This window comes from Pygoscelis adeliae, unplaced genomic scaffold (assembly GCF_000699105.1).
Source record: "Pygoscelis adeliae isolate BGI_AS28 unplaced genomic scaffold, ASM69910v1 Scaffold300, whole genome shotgun sequence".
Classification (NCBI taxonomy): domain Eukaryota; kingdom Metazoa; phylum Chordata; class Aves; order Sphenisciformes; family Spheniscidae; genus Pygoscelis; species Pygoscelis adeliae.
Genome location: NW_008824004.1, coordinates 969,843 through 978,463, shown reverse-complemented (window position 1 = coordinate 978,463; position 8,621 = coordinate 969,843).

The following is an 8,621-nucleotide window of genomic DNA, read 5'->3' as shown; positions in this document are numbered from 1 at the left end:
TTATGATGACTTTCTGAAACTGAAAGTTCTGAGATTAGGGCCAAATGTGCACATTGCCTTCTCTCTCTTTCTCCCTCTTTTATCTGTCTTCTCTTTAATTTCTTGAAAATTGGCAGTAATTGAGTATATCCTATTTCTTCCAGATTTCCTTGCAGCATTGCTTGGTCCAATTTTAGGAATTCACCATGCTTGCCATCTTTTCAAATTTCACTGGCATCTCTAAGCTGCCCCAGGAAAATCAATTATGCTGAGCTGAAGTAGTCTGGGATGAAAGCTTCTCCCCTCATCCAAAGAACCCTAGGAAAACACTTGCCATCTTCCAGAGCCCTAGACTAGAAGGCAATTGCTGTCCCCTAATCAAGAGTGATTAGTCACCTCTAGTAAGCTTAGAGACAAATGCCTGCTGGAAATCATATAGCAAATCAAAGCTTGTTCATAGGCTGCTAGGGAGCCATCATGACTGGACTGTGAGATGTCTGTGCTAAATTAATTGCTTGTGAATTATGTAAAGTGTAAAGCCTGAGAATATTAGCTCTGATATAAACAGACTGTTCTCACAAAACAAAGTATTTGGAAGTAGAGAGATTTGCTACGTAACTCATTTTACCGTGGTGAGATAGAAAGCGAGATAAAGATTTTAATTGCATTCCAAGTTGTCCGGTTGGAAGAACAATCCTAAAATGTAAATATGTAATCCAGTAGCAGTTTTATGTACTTTTTTGGCAGTAGTTTGAAACTTAGCAAATAATAATCAGTCATTAATAATCCTTAGTATAACTTGATAGCAGACAATAAGCCAGATGCCCTTTTCCTTGCTCATTGCTGCTCATGGAATTAGCAACATTTACATCCTGATGTTCAGTTTGATTGTTATTCAGCTTGCAAAGAATTTCTAAAGATCCTGATCTGATATGGGTTAGGGCTATTAATTTGTTTAATTAGTTCACCTCTCTCACTAGGTGTGGAGCTTAACAAAATTAAAAAAACCAAACAAGCAAAAAACAATGAACCTGGGCTTTTGAAACATTAGGTGTGGATAAGCATGCAATTATTTTTGAAAAAAATCCTGCAGCTACCTTTTAAAAGAGTATATCATAAGCATTAAACACAGATATTCAGTTGCCAGGACTTCTGCCTAGAGTGAGCTCTTTATTTTCTTTTATGTTCAGACAGTTTAAAGATGTGCAGGCAATGAGGTCTCTATAGAATAAATAGAGGTTGAGGGAATAATGCTACAGCTTAGGTAGACAGAACTGACAGTAGCTTATGTTTAACTGCCTGTTGTTAACAATGCAGAAAATAGGCAGCGGTGTTTTAGATGACCCAAAAATAAAAGTAAAATTACAGAAAAATGATAAATATCTATAGCAAAAAGGAGCAAAATGTACATAGATCAGCAGTACAGTGATGAAAATTGGCACTGACCCAAGAGTCATGCCAGTCTGAAGGACAAGAATGTCTTGGGAGCTGACCAGAGCAAGGATAGATAAGCTATTGTCTTTGTCCCTCAGCTGATCAGCCAGCTGGCAAAAGTGCTTAGCCCCCGTTCCCCGGCTGCCAGCTCTCCACGGACTGAGTGGTGCTGCTCCTCAGGAAGGATCTGGCAAACAAGACACATACAGCCGGGGGCAGGTCAAGAACTGGAGCACCATGAGAGAGTACTTCAAGGGCACTCTAATCCTGCACACACACCAAAACAAAAGAAAAAAAAAAAGGAAAAGAAGTGCTTTTCTTAGTGAATGATGAACCTGAAGACTGTTTTGTCTGCAAATACAGGTAAAGCGATTGGGGAATTAAACCCAGCTTAATTCTCACATGGTCACAGTAGTCACACACTATATTTGTATTCCAAATATGTTATTTCCACACTTTCCCTTAAAGAATGCTGATTGAAAAAAATGCTGATATGATTAGCAAAATACATTTTGCTTATGTAGATACATCGAGCCTGAAGGTCTTCAAAGAAGAAAGAATACCAGATAGAACATTTAGATGGAGAGAATATGCCAATATGGAAACAGGTAGGACATTATTTTCTTTTTTTTTTTTATGGTTGAGAGTGGTGCCACACCTATAAAACCATTATCCAAATACCTACAGAACTGAGGAGCAGTGGGGATAAGGTGATACGGTATTGCAGCGGGAGCTACTAGCTTTCCCAGTAATGAAGGCTGGGAATCTCCATTATAGTTCTTTAGCCTGCTTGAAACTTAAGCAAACCTTATCCATGCCAGGTGTCTGGCTCAGGCTGAAAACCTCTAAAACTTGTCAGCAAGACCTGTTCAGCCATTTCTCAATAATAAATTAGAGGGAAAAAAATTATGTGGCCCAACATGGATTTCTTTACAGTAGTGTCCAGCTTTCACTCTTGTCACTCTACGTATCTATGTAATTTGGTATCTATGTTTCAAAGTCACATCTTACTTTAGTCATACTTCTGTAGCTGCAGATATTGCTCAGAGTGGTACGGGAAAAGTACACTTGTCAACCAAGATAAGCTAAAAATGATAAGGATTTTAGGTGAAAATGACACAAAACATTACGTTGACTCATCAACATAAACACAATTGGGAGTTTCTACTGCTTTCCAGTACTTCAGTTTCAGAACTGGTTGAAAACACATGAAAAGTGTTTGCCTAGGGCAGCTCATGTCTGGTTGGTGCCTACTGCAGAGTCCGCCCTTGCCCAGCTGGAGATGCTACCGGTTGCTGCTAGAGTAAATCCTCTCACCTCACCCCTACCTTCAGCTGCTCACAGCCTTGATATTTGGCTGTAGGTGCCATTAGTTAATCACCATCAGGTAGGCCATTGCCTAGTCTTCTATGTTGATGAGATATCAAAATGACCCTGACTTTTTGGAAAAGATCAGGTGGAGGCACTGTGGGTGGAAAGTAAGGGCCTTGCATGGAAGAACTTCCGTTCCCTTCCTAGCACATGGCTTGAGAGTACTGAGCACAATGGGGGAATGACTAGTGAATGTTGGAAAAGGTGTTGGGGAATTTGGGGAAATAAGGTCCCCCTAACAAACTGGAGTGAACAGCTAGTAAGAGAAGAAAAAGTTTACGATAATACTTCCCTCAGTATTTCACAAACTATTGTCTTGCTTCCCTGAACCCCAGTCAACCGCTGTCCTCCCTCCTGGCCCTCAGTCTTCAGACCTGCAATGATGCTCTACAAGTACTCCTATTTTACCACAAATCTGCCTGCCAACTACAATCCTGCAGACCATTGCACTCTATACTAGAGTATTGAACTATTATCTTCTTCAGAGTGCTGATAATGAAGGCAAAGGATTTACCATTCTCATATGCAAAGAGGAAAAAAAAATATTTGTGGTGGAGAGAATTGAAAAGCTGTTTCTCTCGGTCTGTTGTCTGCCTAGATGTAGATTTACCAAAAGAAGGCAAGAACTGTTCAGCAGATCTTTAGCACTTTCACTACCACCTGCCCCCACATCGTGTGTTGCAAGTCACAGCCAGAGGACGAGACAGTCTCTCAGTCCCTCTTCTAGCCCCAGCAGTATTGTATCCATTCACCTCCTGATTACCGCAAAGGCACAAAAGACTTTTCAAAAGAACAGAATTAACAATAAAACAAACATAGCCCAGAATTCGGTTAACAGGAAGCCTGTAAATGGGGAACAGGTAAGCTCAATTGCCATGTAAAGATGGCAGTCCAAGCTCAGCACTATTTGTTTGCATAGATTATAGATGAGTTAGTCTGAGGGAGAATATCCTATCCTCTGTGCAAGACCATCAGGCCTCGTGAGAGAGGTCTCTGTGATCATCAGGGCTCTCTCCAGGCGTTTGCCAAGGACTGGCAAACGTCACTGTTTGATGCGACTTCCTCATGGCTGGTTTCTCTTCCTCTTCCAGACAAAAGCATTCATGTATTACGCCATTGTATAGATGATTATTTTATGCGTTTTAATAAAACCTTAATATTTATTTTTCTAGATTTTCTACTATATATTTAGGCTTGTTTAAGAACAGTTTTGCCCGCAGGCATCCACGATACATTTTACAACTGATACAGAGACAGTATCTGTATTTCCACAACAACATCTTTCAAGTATAATTAGAATTGCCCTATATGTAGGCTGTGCATATATTGCAAGTTTAAGTCCACATAATACAGTTAAATTCGTGGTCAGGAGACAACAGTATATCATATTGCCTTGTAGGAAGTAAAGTCCCAGACAGGCTAATACTAACATATAATCTTAGCTTTCTGTTCATGGGTGCTCTCACACAACTGAAGGAGAGTATTTTCAGTGGGTAAAAACTAAGCACGCGTTTGTAGACCATAAACTCATATGTAAGTTTCATGTAACTTTAATTCAATCCTCTTGTGTATGGGCTTTGTTGCCCACTGTTTTACTTGGCTACAGCAATATTTTTCCGGCAGACCCCCAGCCTTGTGTGCTTACCTTGATCTCTACAGTTTCTATGTCACTATGACTAAAAGCAGTACTTTGGGACATTTCCCTAGAAAACCACTGTTAAAAGAAAGCATTCAGTCACCTATACTGCTCCAGGCAGTACCATCTGTCTGTTATAACAATACTGTTTTACAACACAGATTTTTTTTCCCCTTGACTATTGGGACATGCTCTGCGGAGCAGAGGAAATGTTCCGTCAATCTTCCACCTGATCAGAGAAGCACATGGAGGCAGATAATATGGTGTGCAAATCTGCTCAGTCATAGCGTCCAAGTACCTGTGCTTCCTCACCTGGATACAGAGAAATCTTCCATGGGCCATACTTCTTCCACTTTTCCAGCTACTCACACCACCCCTTCAGCTATGAATGTCACTTCTAACACAACTACAGGGGAGAGTAAACGAAACACATCCCTCTGCTTCAGCTTTGCTGGCCTGACTAACTGGCTGAACCTGCTACTGTCCCTTCCTCACCGCAGGCTGACAAGAAGAAACATGAAGAATTCCTCATTTGCTTCAGAGAAGAAAAAGCTCATAAGAATGGGAAGGTGAGTATGAAAGGGAGAAATCATGAAAAAAAAATTAAAAAATGAAAGGCCTAAACTGAGGTCAGGTGAAGAACGTTCAAGGGAAAAGGAAATAAAAACAGAAAACAAACAAAAAAGACAGAAAGGGAAGATATTAAAGAATTACAGCTGGTATGATGAAAATAGAAGGGAGAGAAGGCAAAATGGTGTTGTAGAGGAAGTGGAGGAGAGACTAACATGGGAAAGATTAGAAGAAGCAGGCTTGAAGGAAGAGAGATACGAAAAGACATTAAGGGTCAGAAAAAAAGGAAGCTACAATGTCATCTTACAGGCAAAGCTATTTCACCAGTCCTTTGGTATTCATCATGTAATGATCATTAGGCTATTAAAAGTTCTGAAGCATTTCCAGTGAGCAGCCAGTTCCTCGAACCCAGCTGCTGTTGGAAGCCAGAGTTCTGATATGTGGATAAACCAATAGTTTAGCAAAGGACCCCAGTGGATGGGCAGGCTAATACCAGTAAACAGCAACTGTAAAAAAAATAGCTAGTTTTTATTTAGACCAGCCTCCAGCCTTCAGGTTGAGAGGATACCAAAAGCCTGTTTTGTAAGATTTACATTTTCTCTTCCTCATTCCTGGTATCTCCAGTGCAGGAAACGAAAAAGACAAATAGCTTTTACAATTGCTATTTGAAATATGAAGCAGGCATCTTATTTAAAGGCAACCAACCAGACAAGCTAGTTAAAATGGCGCAATAAGAACCCTTTCCCAGTCTCCCAGTGTAAGCAAACGAAGGTAAAATATAATAATGTAATCCAAATTACTGTACCAGGATGCCAACAACCCTTGATCAATAGAGGATTTTTGCTGACATTCAACTGGTAAAGGGCAGTCAGTTAAAAAGTAGAATTACATGCAAAAGACCAAATGACACCAAAACGTAGCTCACAGTATAAAGATTATCTACCCTGCACTAGGTGGATGGTGATTATACTTTATTCTATAACCTCGTGCATGGTTGATTATAGTGCACCACAGAGAGTCAGAACAGTAATAACACCACTGCAAAGACTGAATTTTGCCAAGCTGTTCTACACAGATATCAGCCAACTTGAAAAAAATGAAGAATAATGAAATTAAGGCAAATTATTAGTTCAAGCAAGATCCACTGCTATACGTTTGGCATGCTGTAGTGTAATTAGAACTGATCAAACTATTAATTGTGGAAAATTATCAGTCACATTTTACTCTTGTTGCTGTTAGTGACTCTTCTGTGAACAGATCATTACTTTTATAGACTTCGTTTTCGATGTTAGTTCTAATTGCTCAAAATCAGTACGTGAGGAAAAAATTAACCTACAGGCTTCTTTTGAACTGTTGCTACCAAATTTCAAGTATACTGAGGTACTCGTATTCAGTTTGCTAACAATAGTATAGTTGCTCACTTAGTTGTCTGATATGATCTATGTTCCCCTACAAAATGAGGAGGAGGAATGAAGAAAGTAATGGGTGTCATGAATTTCTATGGCATGTAAGACAAAGAGGGTAGTAGGCAGGCCTAACAAATGGTAGGAAATGCCTAAAATTTCCACCCCATCTATGCAAGGAAAAACAATTTATCTAACACTATGAGAAGCCTGCAATTAGAACAAGCAAGTATTCCACCCTCTGCCATATAATGGCAAAATGTGCCTGGTAAACAATTAACATAACTCTCCTGTAAGGTAGGAGAGTATTATAATCATCATCTGACAGGTAAGGAATGAAGTCACAAAGACTACTTCTAAGCCTGAGGAACTAGGCTTCTGCATCCATATTAGACCTCAGCCAGACCTTTATGTGAGCATGTGACAATTCACTTCCATCCCAAGTGGAAGAAGGAGAGAAACTTGGGCACCTGTGTGGGGAGCGATCTTCAGTGCATGCCAGCCCAGTCCCCAAACGGAATGGACCATAGCTGTGCGTGCAGATAGACTATCAGTCCAGATACAGCTAAAGAGGTTGACCAGAACCCACAGTGGTTAAAGTACACGTACCTGAAATAAGGTGTCTCATATCCCTCTTCAACCTCCCAACTAATGACAATGTTTCTTGTTTATCTCATCTCTTGCCAGAGAACCTGTGCTACCCTGTGCCACCCTCCGGGAAAAAAAAAAAAAAAAAAAAAAAAAAAATCTAATTTTTGAGTAACAGTCTTCCCTTAGTTTATATTCTGATGTTATTACTTCTGCTGGAAAGTAAATACTAATTAGAACAATTGTATTGAACTTAATATAGCATGACAGCTTAAATTAATAAATTTAACCCAAAATCGCTAAATACGATTTTTCTCCACAGAAGTCTAGCTTTTTTGCCTCATTTTGCCAAACCGTTATTCTCTTCACCCACTCCCATCTACATTGCACGCATCAATTTGTGTGACATGGAAGTAAGCGTGCTTCAAGCCAACTGAGAAAGTCTGAATTATTTTACTCAAGCCACCAATTAAAAGCATAACAAAGGAATTAGTATATACAATAAACTATTATAAAATGAGGAGCAACTGATGATTGTTTGCCAGATCGGTTACCAGATGTTTTAACGGCTACTTTGTTCCCCATTGGCAGCATTCCTTCACTCCTAATCAGATCTTCACTTGGGCTCCTAACTTGTGTGCACGCACGCTGCCTAGACAGTCATGTAACATTTTCCTTTCAGACCGGTCCTCGTTGCTCTCCAGCACAAAATAGCTCTGTTAAGGATTTACATGATAGCTAAATGTCACAGCACTAAGACAGTACCACTCAGCCGCACAATTCCATCCTCTCCTTGCAAGGACTGATGCCTGGGGTTGGGTGTTTCATTTGGAGAGCATGTTAGCAAAGATGTTTTTTTCCTCAACGCTTACCATCTGCACACACGGTACTACACGGTCCTAGGGACAGGAAACTTATTTTGTGTTGGGTTCTGACAATTTGTCTGTTCATTTACTGCTTTGTCTGACGTGTTTTTTAAAACAACCACGGAGTGGTAAAAAATATTTTGCTGGATTAATTCAGGAACAGAAGGGAACCAAATTTACTTGCAGGTGTTTGACAGGAATCCTGCAGATGAGGAGGTAATTTCATCCTCTGTTACCTGAGCCTTTTACGCATGAGGGCCTATGCTACGTCACTGCCCTTGCCTCCGCCCTCAGTCTGTTTGCACAGGGTGAGCTCAGCACCACCCTTCCCTGGCGTGCAGGTTCCAGGCCTCATTGCAGGGTGTGCAAGCGCAGGGAGGCGGTTTGGGTGCAAACACCCTGCGCTCACAGGGCCCCAAGCTGGCTCCAGGTGGGGAAGCCAGCAAGCCCGGTAATGGAGAGGCGACTGTGGGTTACTGGAGTACTCCTGTTAGCAGACACCCTGATAAAGCCCTCTTTGTCCCACGAACCTCTTTGCCACAACATGCTTTGCCGAACAGAGGGGAGAAAACCTGAGTGTTTTTAGAAAAGGGGCACTCCCGAGATTTTACCGGGAGAAGACTTTGCTGCCGCCACCGGTAAAAGGGGGCCGGCAAGAGGAAGCCACCGGCAGGGAGCTGAAAATTCCCCGACGTGAGCCCCCTTTTGACCCTCAGCTCCCGCTACGGCCGGCGCTCCGCCCCGCTCTCCCCGGGCGCTCCCCGGGGCACGGCC